Source organism: Helianthus annuus, chromosome 3 (assembly GCF_002127325.2).
Source record: "Helianthus annuus cultivar XRQ/B chromosome 3, HanXRQr2.0-SUNRISE, whole genome shotgun sequence".
NCBI classification, from domain to species: Eukaryota; Viridiplantae; Streptophyta; class Magnoliopsida; order Asterales; family Asteraceae; genus Helianthus; species Helianthus annuus.
The window spans coordinates 118,755,004-118,774,737 of record NC_035435.2 but is presented as its reverse complement, the minus strand read 5'-3'; positions in this window follow the sequence as shown (position 1 = coordinate 118,774,737).

Genomic DNA, 19,734 nt, shown 5'->3' with positions numbered 1-19,734 from the left:
AGTACCAGTAGGGTGTCACGGCCCCCGCGCCCGGTTTGACCCGGTCCAGGAGCCGCGGGACAGAAACCTGTGGCACAACGGAAGTTTTAACAGGATCATTTTAAACTTGAAAATGCCCGAGTATTATTTATTTCATAATTCGGGATAAACCCCGTAATTTACAGTAGAGGAATTTTATAGGAATTCCCTTATTTTACAAAACATGTTTTATTTATTCATTTTATTTGAGCCACTACTTCAAGCCTGGGAGTGCTCCGTAGCACTTGTTCTTGATTCATAGTAGGTCACCTGAAACATGTTTGAAAATATTTTGTCAGGGGAAATACTGAGTAAATCATTCATTTTGATAAAATGACACATAGTTATAAATTACAGCATAAGAGCGATTACAATTACAATGGCATTTATCTTATTTTTATCTGGCCTTGCCACCCGTGTGACGATGGTCATACCACTATTGGGTCCAGTTGTCACACCCCTTTCTGCGGCGGAAGCATGAGGTGTGATCATGAAAGGTTCTCATTGCATACGAGAGGTAAACATACTACATGCTCATAAAAATAACTTCAAATACCAAACATTTCATAATTTGAAAACACAAGTTTAGCGTTTACATCGCGATGATAGCATAAAACATTGTCTTAAAAAGTTTACAACTTTATTTAATGATAAACATAAGCGACATCCACAAGCATGAGTAAGGCCGCGCGCACATCCACTTCTAGTTACCTGAAATACATGTGAGTTTTGGAAAAACGTCAACATAATGTTGGTGTGAATTCATGCACTTTTTGTATTTCACGTTTGTATACTCTATATGAAAACATAGTTTGTGTTATGTATAAATCAAGTTTTCATGTATAACTCAAGTATTCATGTGTACACCACGTACTCATGTATAATTCAGGTTTACTTGTGTACACCACGTACTCAAGTATAAGTCAAGTTTTATTATGGTATGAATCTTATGTAAATAAAGTATTCCTGTATGTATCAGGATGTTAATGGGTTGCAAGGCCATTAACATGTGACACGACATAGGAAGTCACCAAACCTTAGGCATTTTTCTAGTTGGCATATTCTGAGCCACAAAAGCACTACTTGGTACTCGTTCTCACCAAGAGTGTGGCTGCCCGACACCCGTTAGATCTAACCTTTTGTTCTGTGGTCTAGGTATATTGTTGATTAATGGTGCTTATGTACCCTATTCGTTACACGATTTCTCGTATCATTTCTCATAACGCGTCATACTTGGTACTCGTTCTCACCAAGTGCGTTTCTTGTATTCTTATATCTCATCACACTTGGTACTCGTTCTCACTAAGTGTGTTTCTTGTTATCATACCATTTGTAAACATAGTAATATTTGTAACATGTATTTCACCCCCGAAGTTATAAAACTGAAAACAGTTAAGAGAAAAGGGGGAGCATGAACTCACAACTTTGCGTTCCTTTGCGTCGTAAACTTCACCGGATTTGCTTAGTTAACGTCGTGACCTATACGTGTTTTCTTAACATTAGTCACTAGACTTGTATCGCACAAGTACAAGTCACTATCTTTTGTATATGTTCTATTGTGTTAAAAATAATTTGTATTTTTAACTAAGTGTCTTACTTATATTATTTTCTCGAAAATAAATATAAGTCTCTTGTATTTTGCATTTTGCACTCGAATTATGTATTTTGTCTAAATATGTTGTATGTGTATTTGCAAGTCCTAATGCACTATCACGTATTATACATACCACATACATTTAGCACAAAGTTTAGTAATCAACAAATATATATATATTTTTCCTCAGATAACATACTCGACATTTAGACACCCAAATTACAACTTATGTCATTTCAACTTAAATATCCAAAACTGGGCTGTTTTCGAGCATTTTAATAAAATAGTTAACTTATTCCAAAAATTTCCAAATTTTTACAGAATATCCTAAGCGACCCAGATATTATTGTGTAAAAATATCGGGGTCTAGTTCATTACCAATATTTTATAAAAAATCATTTTCTGGACTGCAATTAGATTCATTACTTTCTGACTGCAGTCCACGGAATAATTCATTAAAAATTCATTGTAAGTCGGATTGACGAAATTCCAGTGGGACAATTACTATGACATCAGTGTCCATCTACCGTACCAATTTCAGGACCTAGTCCTACTCAGGTTTCAAGTTATGATTAAAAATATAACACCCATTTACTGCTGTAAAAACTCAGCCTTAGTTGCTGTTACAAATCGGGTCTTTAAAAATAGTAAACGAAGTCCAAAAATTATGATTCCAGTGCCATTAGAACCGTATTTCATAATACATAAATCTAGGCTTCAGAAAATACATTTTTCATTAAGTTACGGTTCTGTTACAGCCAACTTCAGTTGGCTGTAATCACCAAACAGCCTACTGTTTCAGCTTTTTAGCTTTCTAACTTGTGTTCGATTGATTCCGTTAACATGTTTAGTGATCACAACAACATCAAACATCAATATTAACAAGTAAATCATCATATAATCAACAAGAATCAAAACAACTTTATATTAACATTACTTCATCACATTTCAACAACATTTCATCATTAGGTTAGCTCTATGTTAAAAGCTTTGTTTATGATCCTTTAGTGTTCATGAGATATCATCTTAATACAACTATTAACCACCTTCATAGGATGTAAAATGAGTAGATCTATGAGACTTACCACTAGCTCAAAGCTAGGAGAGTTCAAGTGAAGAAAAGTGATGGTTAATAGCGAACTAAGAAGGTCCTTCAACTTCCGAACACACCAAGCTTCGTTAACCACCTCCTAGCACCTTAATACAAGCTTGGAATGGATGATTGAGTGTTAAAGATGGTGGTGATGGGGCTGCTTGGTTTCAGCCGATGGGGGAAGAAGGAGAGGAGAGATGAGGGTGTTGAGAAGTGTTGGTGAATATGATGGATGCTGTTCTAATGTGTTGTTCTTAAAACCCCCAACATGAGCTTGAACCAAGGGGTCTAATGTCTTCCAAAGTACAAGCACAATCCATTAAAAAACTCCATAAGATCTTTTAAATTAGGCATGTGGCTGATTTTTAGGCATAGGGGGGAAGGGTCTACATGAGACTTGGAACTAGTTAGTTGGTTCATAATCCCTATCCAAGTATATGGTTACAAAGGTTAGTTACTAAATAATTTAGTGGGTGTTAAGGTGTTCGGGGATCATGACTAGTTCAGAAATAATAAAACTATGCTTCTAGTAATATTTTTGCGTTTCGGATTATGTCCGGTTGTTCGGTTTGATACTGTTCCGTTAAAGTGCTTAATTAATCCGTAAAGTGTCTTTTATATAACTTTTTGTGACACTTTCAATTCCCGACCCTTAGGGAAGTATTCTGGGTGATAAAACGACATTTCTGCATGATATTTATATGTCTAAAAGCTGATTAGAGCTGAATTTATTAAAATTCTGCACTTAAAGTGCGTTTCGGGTGCTTTTTAGTGCGTATTTTAGCTTCCGTAAGGTATATATGTAAACCCTTGTATGTATTCTTGGGTTTTAATGTATTCTTGCCGTTGGACCTACACCTAGGCTCCAATTTTAATGTCTGACTGCTTTTTGCAGTTCTGTTGACACAGTGTGTCTTACCAGTGAGTTTACTAGTATTTCTGACGCAACGCTCTCGTTTATGCATAAAACAATATTTTGTAGTATACAATGTGCATGAATTCACTTGTTTAGCATGTAATCAGTCAATGTTGACATTAAGCACATAATTGCAGTCATCAAATAATAATTAAAGTGTACAGAAATTACCGGTTTGGTGCCAGTTGTCACAGTCTCCCCCCGTTAAAAGAATTTCGTCCCGAAATTCAGGCTAAGCTAACTCTCGCAGGAGTCTTCTTGAACAGGTGGGGATACTTTTCCTTGAACTGGTCTTCACGTTCCCACGTATACTCGGGTCCGTGCTTAGAGCTCCAACGTACTTTGACAAGTTTCACACTGCTCCTCTTGGTCTTGTTGACTTTCCAGTCGGTAACCTCGATGGGTTGTTCTGCAAATCGGAGAGCATCATCAATATGCACTTCATTCGCAGGGGTGATCACGTTTTCTTGTGTTGGACTCTTCTTGAGGTTGGACACATGAAACGTATCATGTACTCCATTAAGTTCTTCCTGTAACTCCAACTTGTACGCCACGGTACCAATTCTTTCCAAGATTCTGAATGGTCCGATGTATCGTGGATTCAACTTCCCACGCTTTCCAAATCTGACTACGCCCTTCCAAGGTGAGACTTTCAACAAAACCCTGTCTCCCACCTCGAATTCCAATGGCTTTCGTCTTTGATCAGCGTAGCTCTTTTGTCGATCTCGAGCCGCCTTAATGCGTTCTCGGATCTGCGTAATCTTGTCGGTTGTCTCTTGTACAAGTTCAGGACCAACCATGCGTTTATCTCCAGCGTCTGCCCAACATAAGGGCGATCGGCATTTGCGGCCATACAGAGCTTCGAACGATGCGGCTTTTATGCTTGTATGATAACTGCTGTTGTAGGAAAACTCAACCAAAGGTAGGTGACTATCCCAGCTGCCGCCTAGGTCCATGACGCATGCGCAAAGCATATCTTCTAATGTTTGTATAGTCCGTTCGCTCTGGCCGTCTGTTTGTGGATGGAATGCAGTGCTTAGATCAAGCTGAGATCCAAAGGCTTCCTGAAAGGATCGCCAGATTCTTGAGACAAAGCGTCCATCTCTGTGTGAAATGATTGAGATAGGCACTCCATGACGCGTCATAATTTCTTTTAGGTATATCTCAGCAAGCTTTCCAGTGCTATCCTTCTCTCGGATTGGTAGGAAATGCGCAGACTTTGTTAGCCGATCGACTATCACCCATATCATGTCGTGCCCTCTAGGGGTCCTGGGTAATTTCGTTATGAAGTCCATCGAGATTTGCTCCCACTTCCACATGGGAATCTCTGGTTGTTGTAGTAGGCCGAACGGTTTCTGACATTCAGCCTTAACCTTAGCACATGTCAGGCATTTTCCTACATAGACAACAATGTCACTCTTGAGCCTCGGCCACCAATAGTATTCTTTTAAGTCTTGATACATCTTGTCTGATCCCGGATGGATCGAGTTTCTCGATTTATGCGCTTCATCAAGGATGACTTCTCGTAGGCCACCATAGAGCGGAACCCATATGCGTTTCTTAAAGTATAAGGCTCCCTCTTCATTTGGCACCATATATTTCAGTGCACCCCGGAGGTATTCCGCTTTACGGTTTTCCATCTTAAGGGCTTCTTGTTGTGCGTCACGAATACGTGAAGTGAGGTTCGTTCGAATAGCCATTTCCAATGCTCGAACCCTTAGGGTCTTAACCCTTTCTTTTCGACTTAAAGCGTCTGCTACAACGTTTGCCTTACCAGGATGGTACTTAATCTCACAGTCGTAATCATTTAGCAACTCTACCCATCGCCGCTAGCGCATGTTCAGTTCCTTCTGATCAAGTATGTGTTGTAGACTTTTGTGATCTGTGAAGATTGTACATCGAGTACCATACAGATAGTGTCGCCATATCTTCAAGGCAAATACCACCACACCCAGTTCCAAGTCGTGCGTGGTGTAGTTCCTTTCATGTACCTTCAGTTGTCTTGAAGCGTAAGCGATGACTTTTTGGCGTTGCATGAGTACGCAACCCAAACCTTGTCGTGAAGCGTCGCAGTATACCACGAAGTCTTTTGTGCCTTCGGGTAATGACAGTATTGGTGCATTGCATAGCTTGTTTTTTAGTAGTTGAAAGGCTTCTTCTTGTTTAACACCCCAGTCGTACTTCTTGTCTTTCTGCGTAAGGGTCGTTATCGGTTGAGCTATCTTGGAGAAATTCTCGATAAACCGTCGATAATATCCCGCTAAGCCCAAAAATTGACGTACTTCAGTTAGGGTTTTGGGGGCTTCCCAATTCTTTATTGCTTCAATCTTGGATGGGTCTACGTGAATGCCCTTCTCATTCACAACGTGACCAAGAAATTGTACTTCGCGAATCCAGAATTCGCACTTTGAGAACTTTGCATAAAGTTTCTCTTTCTTCAGTAGCTCCAAAATAGTTCTGAGGTGTTGCTCGTGTTCTTCTTTCGTTCGTGAGTAGATCAGGATATCATCGATAAATACAATCACGAATTTATCGAGATATGGTTTGCATACGCGGTTCATCAGATCCATGAAGACCGCTGGCGCGTTCGTCAGTCCGAATGGCATCACAAGAAACTCGTAGTGCCCATAGCGTGTTCTGAATGCAGTCTTTGGTACGCTTTCCTCTTGTATCCTTAACTGATGATATCCAGATCGAAGGTCGATCTTGGAATAGTAGCTTGATCCTTGCAACTGATCAAATAAGTCATCAATCCTTGGTAGTGGGTACCGATTCTTGATAGTGAGCTTGTTCAGTTCTCTGTAATCGATACACATCCGCAGAGTTCCATCCTTTTTCTTCACGAACAATACTGGAGCTCCCCAGGGCGAGAAGCTTGGCCTTATGAATCCTTTATCCAACAACTCCTGGAGTTGTGTAGATAATTCTTGCATTTTGGATGGTGCAAGCCGATAGGGTGCCTTGGCTACAGGAGCGGCTCCTGGGACCAAGTCTATACGGAATTCGACTTGTCATTGCGGAGGTAGTCCTGGCAGATCTTAGGGAAAGACCTCAAGGAAGTCCTTCACCACAGGAATGTGTAAAAATATCGGGGTCCAGTTCATTACCAATATTTTATAAAAAATTATTTTCCAGACTGCAATCAGATTCATTACTTTTTGACTGCAGTCCACGGAATAATTCATTAAAAATTCATTGTAAGTCGGATTGACGAAATTCCAGTGGGACAATTACTACGACATCAGTGTCCATCTACCGTACCAATTTCAGGACCTAGTTTTACTCAGGTTTCAAGGTATGATTAAAAATATAACACCCATTTACTGTTGTAAAAACTCAGCCTTAGCTGCTGTTACAAATCGGGTCTTTGAAAATAGTAAACAAAGTCCAAAAATTATGATTCCAGTGCCATTAGAACCGTATTTCATAATACATAAATCTGGGCTTCATAAAATACATTTTTCGTTAAGTTACGGTTCTGTTACAGCCAACTGAAATTGGCTGTAATCACCAAATAGCCTACTGTTTCAGCTTTTTAGCTTTCTAACTCGTGTTCGATTGATTCCGTTAACATGTTTAGTGATCACAACAACAACAACATCAAACATCAACATTAACAAGTAAATCATCATATAATCAACAAGAATCAAAACAACTTTATATTAACATTACTTCATCACATTTCAACAACATTTCATCATTAGGTTAGCTCTATGTTCAAAGCTTTGTTTATGATCCTTTAGTGTTCATGAGATATCATCTTAATATAACTATTAACCACCTTCATAGGATGTAAAATGAGTAGATCTATGAGACTTACCACTAGCTCAAAGCTAGGAGAGTTCAAGTGAAGAAAAGTGATGGTTAATAGCGAACTAAGAAGGTCCTTCAACTTCCGAACACACCAAGCTTCGTTAACCACCTCCTAGCACCTTAATACAAGCTTGGAATGGATGATTGAGTGTTAAAGATGGTGGTGATATGGCTGCTTGGTTTCAGCCGATTGGGGAAGAAGGAGAGGAGAGATGAGGGTGTTGAGAAGTGTTGGTGAATATGATGGATGGTGTTCTAATGTGTTGTTCTTAAAACCCCCAACATGATCTTTAACCAAGGGGTCTAATGTCTTCCAAAGTACAAGCACAATCCATTAAACAACTCCATAAGATCTTTTAAATTAGGCATGTGGCTGATTTTAGGCATAGGGGGGAAGGGTCTACATGAGACTTGGAACTAGTTAGTTGGTTCATAATCCCTATCCAAGTATATGGTTACAAAAGTTAGTTACTAAATAATTTATTGGGTGTTAAGGTGTTCGGGAATCATGACTAGTTCAGAAATAATAAAACTATGCTTCTAGTAATATTTTTGCGTTCTGGATTATGACCGGTTGTTCGGTTTGATACTGTTCCGTTAAAGTGCTTAATTAATCCGTAAAGTGTCTTTTATATAACTTTTTGTGACACTTTCAATTCCCGACCCTTAGGGAAGTATTCTGGGTGATAAAACGACATTTCTGCATGATATTTATATGTCTAAAAGCTGATTAGATCTGAATTTATTAAAATTCTGCACTTAAAGTGCGTTTCGGGTGCTTTTTAGTGCGTATTTTATCTTCCGTAAGGTATATATGTAAACCATTGTATGTATTCTTGGGTTTTAATGTATTCTTGCCGTTGGACCTACACCTAGGCTCCAATTTTAATGTCTGTCTGCTTTCTGCAGTTCTGTTGACACAGTGTGTCTTACCGGTGAGTTTACTAGTATTTCTGACGCAACGCTCTCGTTTATGCATAAAGCAATATTTTGTAGTATACAACGTGCATGAATTCACTTGTTTAGCATGTAATCAGTCAATGTTGACATTTAAGCACATAATTGCAGTCATTAAATAATAATTAAAGTGCACGAAAATTACCGGTTTGGTGCCAGTTGTCACACCAGTCACCCAAGTAGTGACGTTTTGTCACTGTTAGGACTTATTAGCCTAACCTGTGTTAGGGCTTATTAGCCTAACCCGTGAGAAATTAGTAATGTGCACAATACCCCACTAGCCAGTGATTAAGATAACCACGACTTAATCCCTATAATTATAATAGTTGAAAATAATTTGAGGTATTGTAAAACAGTTGATAAAAAGAGAATGACTCACATTGCAAGTTTATACGAGCAGGGTTTAGCCTACTGGTAAGCCGAATAACCTAGTTTAAACAATAATGCACATGAACCAGGTTAGTAACTAATATAGCATTTACGATAACTCACGAGATACAACCCTCACAACGAATGACAAAGTGCCATACTAAACATCCATCGAATTAACGACGAATGACAAAGTATAACCATAATGCGGGCAGCACTTAAACATCCATTGGATAGTTTCAATCGATCGGATATTTAATCGTAGCAGCGATCGAGTTATTACCCGGTATTGTGGCAGCACCTCACTTATATGAAAATTATAATTTTGACAGTATAACTTTGATTCTGAAACTTTCGTCGACACGACTGAACTGCTCATGATCTAACCTATTTATAGCTGAAAAATGGTGTTCACGCGGCCCGCGTAAAACATAAGCGAAACTTTACGCGTCCCGCGTGGCCGCCTAGTCTAGGCTTAGGTCTTGTTAGTCATGGGCTTAGGTTGGATAGATGGGCTATACGTGGCCCAGATACTTATCCGGATGGATTTCTAGTTGACGCGGCTCGCGTAAATATCCCTTAGGCTTTACGCGGCCCGCCTAGCACCCTAAAACTTATCCGGTTTGATCATTAAGTTGTAGCGGCCCGCGTAAGGTTGAGCTATCCCTTACGCGGCCCGCCTAAAACCCATTTTTCTTGTTTTCTTGATTTTTCAAGCTGGTTAGGGTTTTAGGGGTCCGGGTTTATATTTTTAGGTTGTTCAGGGACATTTTTGAAGGTCCTTACATCCTACCCACCTTAATTAAAATCTCGTCCTTGAGATTTATTGAAATAAGTGTGGATACTTTCGCTTCGTTTCTGATTCCCGCTCCCAGGTGTATTCAGGTCCTCTCTTTGAATCCCACTTCACTTTAACCAGAACAAGTCGTTTATGTTTGAGAAACTTGATTTTTCTGTCCTCTGTCTGTAGTGGTTTCTCCACGAATTTTAGTTTTTCATTTACCTCTACATCTTGAAGAGGTATGACCAGAGATTCGTCAGATAAACATTTCTTGAGGTTGGATACATGAAACACATCATGTACCCCAGCTAACTCTTCTGGTAGTTGTAGGCGATAGGCAACCAGTCCTATTCGTTGGATCACTTGAAATGGTCCTATGTACCTTGGGCTCAGCTTTCCTTTCTTTCCGAATCGTACTACTCCTTTCCAAGGAGAAACTTTCAAATGTACTTTATCATCAACTTAAAATTCTAGCGGCTTGCGTCGATTTTCTGCATAACTCTTCTGGCGATCTCGAGCTATCTTTAGTCTTTCTTTGATTTGCTTTATTTTGTCGGTGGTCTCCTGTACAATCTCAGGACCTGATAATTTACTTTCTCCTATTTCTGCCCAACAAACTGGAGTTCTACACTTGCGTCCATACAGTGCTTCGAACGGGGCAGCTTCAATGCTTGCATGATAACTGTTGTTGTAGGAGAATTCAATTAAAGGTAAATGATCATCCCAGTTTCCACCAAAATCTATTACACATGCTCTGAGCATGTCTTCCAGGGTTTGAATTGTTCTTTCACTTTGTCCGTCTGTCATGGGGATGATAAGCTGTACTTAAATTTAATCGAGTACCCATGGCTTCTTGGAAACTTGTCCAGAAGTGTGAAGTGAAACGACTATCCCTATCCGATATAATAGAGAGTGGAACTCCATGTAAGGATACTACTTCGTCTACGTACAACATGGCTAATCTTTCTATGCTAAAAGTTTCTTTCATGGGTAGAAAATGAGCTGACTTGGTTAATCGATCCACAATTACCTAAATCGCATCATTACCTTTTCTGGTTTTGGGTAACTTAGTAACAAAGTCCATGGTTATTAGTTCCCATTTCCAAACAGGCATTTCTAGTTGTTGGAGTGTAGGTCCCCTTGATGTGTATGGATCTTTCACAGAATTGTCAATCCAATCAAGAGTGCGGAATCCTCTTGATCAGAATAAGCAGAAAACGTGTAGAAACAGAAACAGCAATTCACTTTCAAACTGGGTTTTTATTGATTATCTATCAAACTGAATCACAATCAATCAAAACCCTAACTCTCTCTCACAAATTCGTCCAAAGCCTATTGCCTCTCACGAATTTCTCACACAGACAGTTTTGGCTGATTAACCTAAACCCTAATGTCTAACCCTGTTTATATAACACAAGGTTTACAAGTTGGACTAGGGTTTCCTACATGGACAAGCCCAATTCGTCCCCTATGACCCAATGTGGGTTTAGTTTAGCCCAAACTCTATTATTTCACTAATACAAAGCTAAACCAGCTAACCGTTTATCGTTTAACTAATTACAAGATATCCAAAGACCAAAACTAAGCCGTTGTCACAAATATGCACCAACAAACTCCCCCTTGACAATAGCTTCATAAAACTTTATCTTCAGTCTTCTTAAACTTTGTCTTCAGTCTTCTTGCAATCTTCACGTAGTCTTGCACTGTCTTTGGTCTTTGGATAGCTTTAGCTTCAATAGCTTCTGTCAGTAACAGACTCCCCCTAAGCTGATGCATCCAATCACCAAATCTTCTACACGTTAGCACTTGAGTAAACTCCAGTTTAGCATTTGCACAGCAATCTTCAAACTCTTCAATCTTGTCTGCAATATAGAAAGGAGGTTCTACCATGCATCCAATCAAACTCTCATCTTCACACTTCACAGCAACAAACTGCTTCAATCTGTATACTATAAAACAAACATCTCTAGAAACCATAAGAATTTTTCAACAAAGTTAAATAAATTATTATTATTCAAGAGATAGTTAAACTGTATCACAGATTAAGTATTTTCCAATTTATCACCAACACGCAAAACTTTTTGTTCAACACACAAGAACCTGTCTGATTTAAAATTTTGAACTCACTTTCTAACACCATCTCCCCCTATCAGTAACAATTCCTCCAAGAATAACAGTTTTTCGTACATTAAGAATTTTAAACAGAAAAAAAAAACAATATTTTTGGATTTTTATATTTTCTGAAAGCAAGTAAATAACAAAAGCAATAAACACTCTATTTTTGTGAGAATCACTGGTAAGAAGATCATATCAGCACAATCAAACTGTTTCACACAATTTAGTTAATTCTTTATGTAATGTTTTAGTGAAAAGCAGTCCAAGACGATTACCAGTATGTTTGTCCACTTAAACAAAATGCATGAACATTTCAAGTACCATTACCGTATGATACGTTAAGGTAATTTTATTACTGATATATTAGTGTGTCCCACAACAGGATATTCCCCCGCGATCAAGGTATGCACAAAGATTCATCGTAGTAGGTGAGTATACTGATGTCATCCTTTAAGATATCCTGACTGTGTCTAGGTCTGCATATAATCTGTTTTATCATGTTTTGATTTCTTAACAATGAACACCCAAATAAATACTAATCAAATCCTGGAAATATAAACAACACACTCTATCATGCAAGTATCTTCCCTACCACATATTTCACAAGTCCAATCCAAATTTCTGAAATCTTAACTGGGAATAGGTTGAGAAGAGAACAGAATAGATCTTTAGCAGAGATGGTATAATATACAAATCAAATGAGTTTTTCTCAGTTTGATATAGGTTTCTTGGGTTTCTTTTGGGCACTTGAGGGCCTCTTTCGGGTGTATTAGATCTATAGCGCGACAACATACAGCTAGGTCAGCATGTATCTGGATGCAGCAGAAGCTGTCGTTGCCTAGCACCTCCAGGTCAGCATATATCTGGATGCAGCAGAGAAGGTACACGACTTTTTTCAGAGAAGATTTCAGAATCAGATCAAAATTGTGTGTATCGGGACAACATACAGACATTCAAACAGAAATGAGTTAATTCCAAGTGACTCTCTTTCCTGGGCATGTACAATTTTAGTTCTGAACAGAAGGACAGCCAAGATATCCCCAGATGAAATAACAGTATAAAGACCCAAAACTTCAGATTTTTGCGATCTATCAATGCAAGAATTAAGGTCATTAAACCATACACCACTGATGTGTTCCCCACTCATATTCAGTTCATTTAAGTTTATATCACATTGGTAAGTTGATTATTTCATGCTTTTGCCTACTGGTACATCATATGATAAAGCTGCTATCACACTTAAGCAATTTATGATTCAATTTCAGTGTGACAGTCTAACTCGCCGATGTACTATCATTTCTCCTTTTTCACACAGTGATAACTCATTTTTGATTTTCTATTTTTTTATGTTTTTGATTTTTCAATTTTTTTTTTGTATTTTTGATTTTTAAGAAAAAACAGTAAACTATTTACAAAATTCTTATGAAAAACCAGTTATTCAGGATTCCTCATCCTGTTGAGTTCGACTAAGTGTTCAAAGCGAGCCATGTCAAAAGCTTTAGTATAAAAATCTGCCAGGTTATCTTCTGTGTCGACTCAATACTTTGAACTTCAATTTAAATCATTTAATATATATATATATATATAACAACAATCTCACATCCCCCGTCATATGCCTGAAGCAGCCATTATCAACATAAGTTGATAATCCTCCTTAGCAGCTCCTGCACACACCAACTAAGAAATTAGTTAGATTGGGGGACCCAAGCCTTAATGGTCTTGGGTCGTCCAAATTCACCAACCATTGGAACATCCATCCAATATCCATTACTCCTAACAGGAGTCTTGAATCTTAGACCTGTTGATGGAAATGGGTTTTGATTTCCATAAGGTCTCTGGTCCTGAGGGTTCCTATATACATTTGGACTATTTGACCTTTGAAAATTTTGGTTTTGAAACCTTGAATTTTGATTCCAAGAAGCATTATTGTTATAATTTCTAAAGCCATTGTTATAAAAAGTTCGACCACCATTATTCTGGTATCGATTTTGATATTGACATTGACTTCTGAAATTTTTTGAATTATAATTGTTCATTCTAGGTGAACTGCTTCTAGGTCTCTGATATCTGCCTGGTGGAGATCTAGGCTGAAATCTTGGTTGATTTCTTTGAAAACGAGGAACTTGAGGAGTTCCTTTTTCAGCCTTATCTACACCAATAGCAACATTTTCTGGTTGCTTAGGAGCAGATTTCTTTTGAGAATTTGAGCCTTTCTCCTCACTATCACCTTTCTTCTCTAGTGATTTCCCTCTCTGATTTTCACTAATTTGTGCTTCACTGTTTTTTGTTAGGACAACAGCTAGCTACATGTCCCTTTATGTGACACCTGAAGCACGATCTCCTTTTCAAAGACTTCTTAGCTGGAGTCTCTGAGGTAGATCCCTTATCAGATGGTGATGATGCCTTCGAAGAATTTTGTTTAGTTTGCTTGGATTCAGATATTTCTTTGTTTTTATTTTTAGTAAACTCTACATTTGATTCATTTTCAATAACAGTCGTTTCATTTTTCATATCACTACCTTGAACAAAATTGATCTTTTTAACAAAAGTTTGATTTTTGCTCTTAGGAGGTGAATTTTTCTTTTTCAAATGTTCCCTGTTATTGTTCTTCTTAGCATCATCACTCTCAGACCCCTCACTTTGACTTGATGCGAAACTACTTGGTGCAGTTGCCATAAAGTCTGCTAGCTCATCTTCATCAGGCAGGAAATAATAGTCATGACTAAGAGGAGGTGGGACTTCATTAAAGCCCTGGAAGCCCAAACTAGTCTTGTCATTACTCTTCTTTAACCCACCCATCATGTGTTTCATAACAAAAGACGAATCTCTGAATTGACTTAATTTCTGTTCAAGTTCAACAATTTTGAGTTGTGCATCTGACAACTCTTTGCATTTCTCAGAAATCTCTTTTGTTTTCTCAGCCATCATTTCGTGAGCTAAGTCTATTACTTGAAGTTTTTCGTTTAATTTGCATGTTAAAGCTTCGATTTCACTTTCATAACCTTTTATCTTCTTCAAGTATAGAGATTCATTTCTTTTAGCAAAAAAGCTTGACTCTTTTATGCTAGACATCTCGCTCACCAGACTTTGGTTTTGTGTTAACAACCTGTCAACCTCACCCTATAATTCACGACATCTTAAACATACAGAATTAGATTGTACCTCTTCCTCATGAACTTCTGTAGTTTCATCAGCAACAACCTTTTCAGCTTCACTCTCCTTCTCTACTTCAGCATCAACTTTTGCTTCAGCATTTTTCACTTCAGATTCAGCATCACTCACAGTAGTTTCAGCCTCATCAACTGGCACTATCTCTGCCATGAATGCCTGAGCAGCACTCTCATTTCCTTGATATCGCCTTTGTAATGCATCCCACATATCCTTTGAATTATTGTACTTATTAAAGGTATGCTTGATGCCATCAGGTAAGGACATCCTGATAGCAGCTAAGGCTCTCTTTTCAGCTTCATACACTTTCTTATTAGCCTCTTTCATGTTCACATAGTCTGTTCTACGTGGTCTGCCCTCAAAATCATGTACTGGGTTTATTTACCCATCTTCAATACATATCCACATGCGTGCATCCTGAGATTCAATGAAGGATTTGAAGCTGTCCTTCCATGAAAGATAATTCTCCACCTTCATCATCTTAGGAGCATTCAAAGTCTTCATGGTCGACATTTTTAACGTAACAGACTGGTAAAACCGTACAAAATTTTTCCGAAAAGAGTGGTTACCAAATTACACCTTTAGAATCGTCTCGAAAAGACGAATCCAATGATATATAATGTCAAAAACTGAATTCGGGATTTTCCAGAGGTTTTTTTTTGTCCTAATCCCACGAATTCAACGGTGCAGACGGTTTCTTCAAATGAGTTACGGTTCACTTTCTATTTGCAAAACACTGAAATTTTACCGACGCTTGCCAACTGAAATTCCACCACTTTTAAGTTTGCTAGTTTTAAATTTGCTGGTTTAATTTCGCTGGGAAGCAACTAATTTCGCTGGTCAAGTTAAATTTGCTGGTCTATTTCGCTGTCAAGTTCAAGTTCGCTGATCAATTTCGCCCAAATTCGCTGGATAATCTCGCTATTACGACGACCAGTAAAGTCGCCGAAAATCGTAATAATTTCGCTGTGGAAAATTATACGATTACCAAAGTCGCCTTTGGATTTAACTTCGCCGGGTCAAACAACAATTTCGCTGATCAGTCTGCGAATCTGGTAAATTCGCCAATATCCAAATTCGCTGGTCCAGTAAAATCAGAAACTCAATCTGATCAAAATTCAAAAGATTTTTCTGATTCTCCAACACAAATCTGCAAAATCAAATAACCTTATCAGCTTAAAATTTTCAAAAATTATCAAGAACAGATCGAAAAACACGAAGAACACGAAGAACAGTCTTCGAATCTTCAAGTCTATCAGCCGAAAACGTTTCCAGAATCAACAGAATCTTTCCAGAAAACCTGCAAAACACCAAACAAACAAACCAGAAGATCAAAACAGCCAAAAAATTTTGAAAATATAAATCAAACCAAGAAAAATTTCGAAACCCTAATTTTTTAGGTTTCAAAATTTTCAAAAAATCTCCCTGTTTCTGCAGCAAACAATTCTGAACCGAGCCTTCAAGAGCCTAATGCTCTGATACCAATTGTAGGTCCCCTTGATGTGTATGGATCTTTCACAGAATTGTCAATCCAATCAAGAGTGCGGAATCCTCTTGATCAGAATAAGCAGAAAACGTGTAGAAACAGAAACAACAATCACTTTCAAACTGGGTTTTTATTGATTATCTATCAAACTGAATCACAATCAATCAAAACCCTAACTCTCTCTCACAAATTCGTCCAAAGCCTATTGCCTCTCACGAATTTCTCACACAGACTGTTTTGGCTGATTAACCTAAACCTTAATGTCTAACCGTGTTTATATAACACAAGGTTTACAAGTTGGACTAGGGTTTCCTACATGGACAAGCCCAATTCGTCCCCTATGACCCAATGTGGGTTTAGTTTAGCCCAAACTCTATTATTTCACTAATACAAAGCTAAACCCGCTAACCATTTATCGTTTAACTAATTACAAGATATCCAAAGACCAAAACTAAGTTGTTGTCACAAATATGCACCAACATGGAGTAACCCTAAAGGTTTCTGATGTTCCGCCTTAACTTGTGAACAAGTAAGACACTTAGATACATAACTAGCTATGTCCTTTTTCATTCCTATCCACCAGAAATTATTTCTTAAATCTTGGTACATCTTATTATTTCCTAAATCTTGGTACATCTTATCCACCAGAAATTATTATACCTAGATTTATGGGCTTCCTCTAAAATTTGATTCCTTAAATCTCCCTGTTTGGGTACCCAAATTCTTTTCCTATGGAATCTCCAAATCCCATCAGTTCCTTGCTCCAATTCCTTTATTCTTCCTTTCATTCCTTCAACATCATCCTTGATTGCTATTGCTTGTACATTTTTCAATTGTTCCATTAAATCTAAATGTAGATTTAATCTAAGTGCACGAATTTGCTTTTGCTTTTCATGATACTTGCGACTTAAGGCATCTGCAACTACATTTGCTTTTCCTTCGTGATATTGAATATCACAGTCGTAGTCACTTAGAATTTCCATCCATCTTCTTTGCCTCATGTTTAATTCTTTTTGCCCAAATATGTACCTTAAGCTTTTATGATCCGTATAGACAGTAAACTTACTTCCATACAGATAATGCCTCCAAATCTTAAGGAAAAAAATTACCGCTCCTAATTCTAAGTCGTGAGTCGTGTAGTTTTCTTCGTGCCTTTTCAATTGCCTTGAGGCATACGCAATTACCTTTTTGTGTTGCATTAACACACATCCTAATCCTAGCATAGAAGCATCACAGTAGACTTCAAAATCTTCTGTTCCATCTGGTAATGCTAAGATTGGGGCATTTGTTAACTTTTGCTTTAAAATCCTAAAAGCCTCCTCCTGTCTGGGTCTCCATACAAATTTTACGGCTTTACAGGTTAGCTTGGTTAATGGCACGGCTATTTTAGAAAAATCTTTAATAGAACGTCTATAGTATCCGGCTAATCCTAGAAAACTTCTAACTTCCGTAGCCGATTGCGGGGTCTTCCATTTGGTGATAGCTTCAATCTTGGAGGGATCTACGTGAATACCTTCGTGATTCACCATATGTCCTAGAAATTGCACTTCTTGGAGCCAAAATTCACACTTTGAGAATTTGGCGTAAAGCTTCTCCTTTCTTAACAAAGTTAAGAGTGCATGCAGGTGCTCGCAATGTTCCTCCTGACTTTTGGAATAAATAAATATATCGTCGATGAAAACGGTTACAAATTTATCCAAATACGGTTTACAGATTCTATTCATCATGTCCATAAATGCTGCTGGAGCATTTGTTAGTCCGAAGGGCATGACTGTAAACTCGTAATGTCCATACCTAGTTTTGAAAGCAGTTTTAGGTATGTCTTCTTCTTGTACCTTCAATTGATGATATCCGGAGCGCAAGTCTATCTTAAAAAACATTTAGCTCCTTGCAATTGATCAAAAAGATCATCAATCCTAGGTAATGGGTATCGATTCTTAATTGTAACCTTGTTTAATTCCCTATAATCGATACACATTCTCATCGATCTGTCCTTCTTCTTTACAAACAACACTGGAGCTCCCCATGGAGAGGAACTTGGTTGTATAAACCCTTTTCCTAGTAATTCATCTAACTGTTTCTTTAATTCCAGCATTTCAGTGGGTGCTAATCGATAGGGTGCCTTGGCTATCGGTATAGTTCCTTGAATTAGATGAATTCTAAATTCTACCGACCTATTGGGTGGTAATCCTGGTAGGTCTTCTGGAAAGACATCTGGGTATTCTGATACTATTGGTATGTCCTCCAGTTTCTTACTTTTGGTATCAACAACTACCAAAACCATATATGCTATTCCTTGTTTTCTTGAATAACTGGCCAACTTCATTACTGAAATAAATTTTAGTGGCTTTTGTGGCTTATCTCCGGTAATCATTACTAATTCTCCTGTGGGTGTATGGATTTCTATGGAATTTTTATCACAAAGAATTCAAGCATGGTTGGCTACTAACCAATCCATTCCTAACACAACATCGAATCCGGCTAATTCATAGGTAACAGGTTTGCAGAAAATTTATGGCCTAAGAGTTCTATCTTTCCTTCTCGTAAAACCTTATCTATTTTAACAGAATTACCATCTGCCGTTTCGATTGTGAAAGTCTGCCTAAGGTTGGTTAAAGGTAAATTAAGAGCTTGGCAGAACAAAGTATTTATAAAACTTTGGTTTGCACCAGAGTCAAATAATACTTTTGCATACACATCGTGAACTAAGAACGTACCAGCTATAACGTCAGGAATTAGTTCGGCTTCCTGAGTAGTCAATTGAAAGGCTCTTGCGTTCTTCCTAGTATTTCCTTCTGCAGGTTTAGCCTTGTTATCTACTGGTTTGACCAATTTCGGGCAATCTGGCTTGAAATGCCCGATTTCTCCACAATTGTAGCAGACTGTCGCCTTCTTTTTCCTGAAATCTTCTTCTCGATGTCCTGGAATTTTGCAGTAGTTACAGCACCCTTTGCATTTTCCAAAATGCCTTCCTTTGCAGGTACTGCAAAAAGGGCAGTAGAAAATCGCCCTGTTCCTCTTTTCCTAAAGTTACTGCTATTACCCACACGAAATCCTTGGGTAATCTTTTGGGCTACTTCCTTCCTTCTATTTTCTTCTCGAGTGTGTACCAGTCCGTCGGTCAAGGTGTTGGCTAATTCCACTGCATCGTCAATCGTGCGTGGTCTAGCAGCCTTGACGATATCACGAATCTCGCTAATTAAGCCCCAAATGTAGCGAGATATAAGTACCGGTTCCGGCGAAGCCAGAGTAGGTACAATTCTGGCATACTCAAAGAATTTTGAAGTATACCCTCGGCAATCCACATTCACCATCCGGTGGCTCAGAAATTTATTCGCCATCTGCTCTTTTTAGAATTCAGGGCAGAATTTCCTTTCTATCAGACGTGTAAATTCCTCCCAACTCATGGCATATTCCACCATTC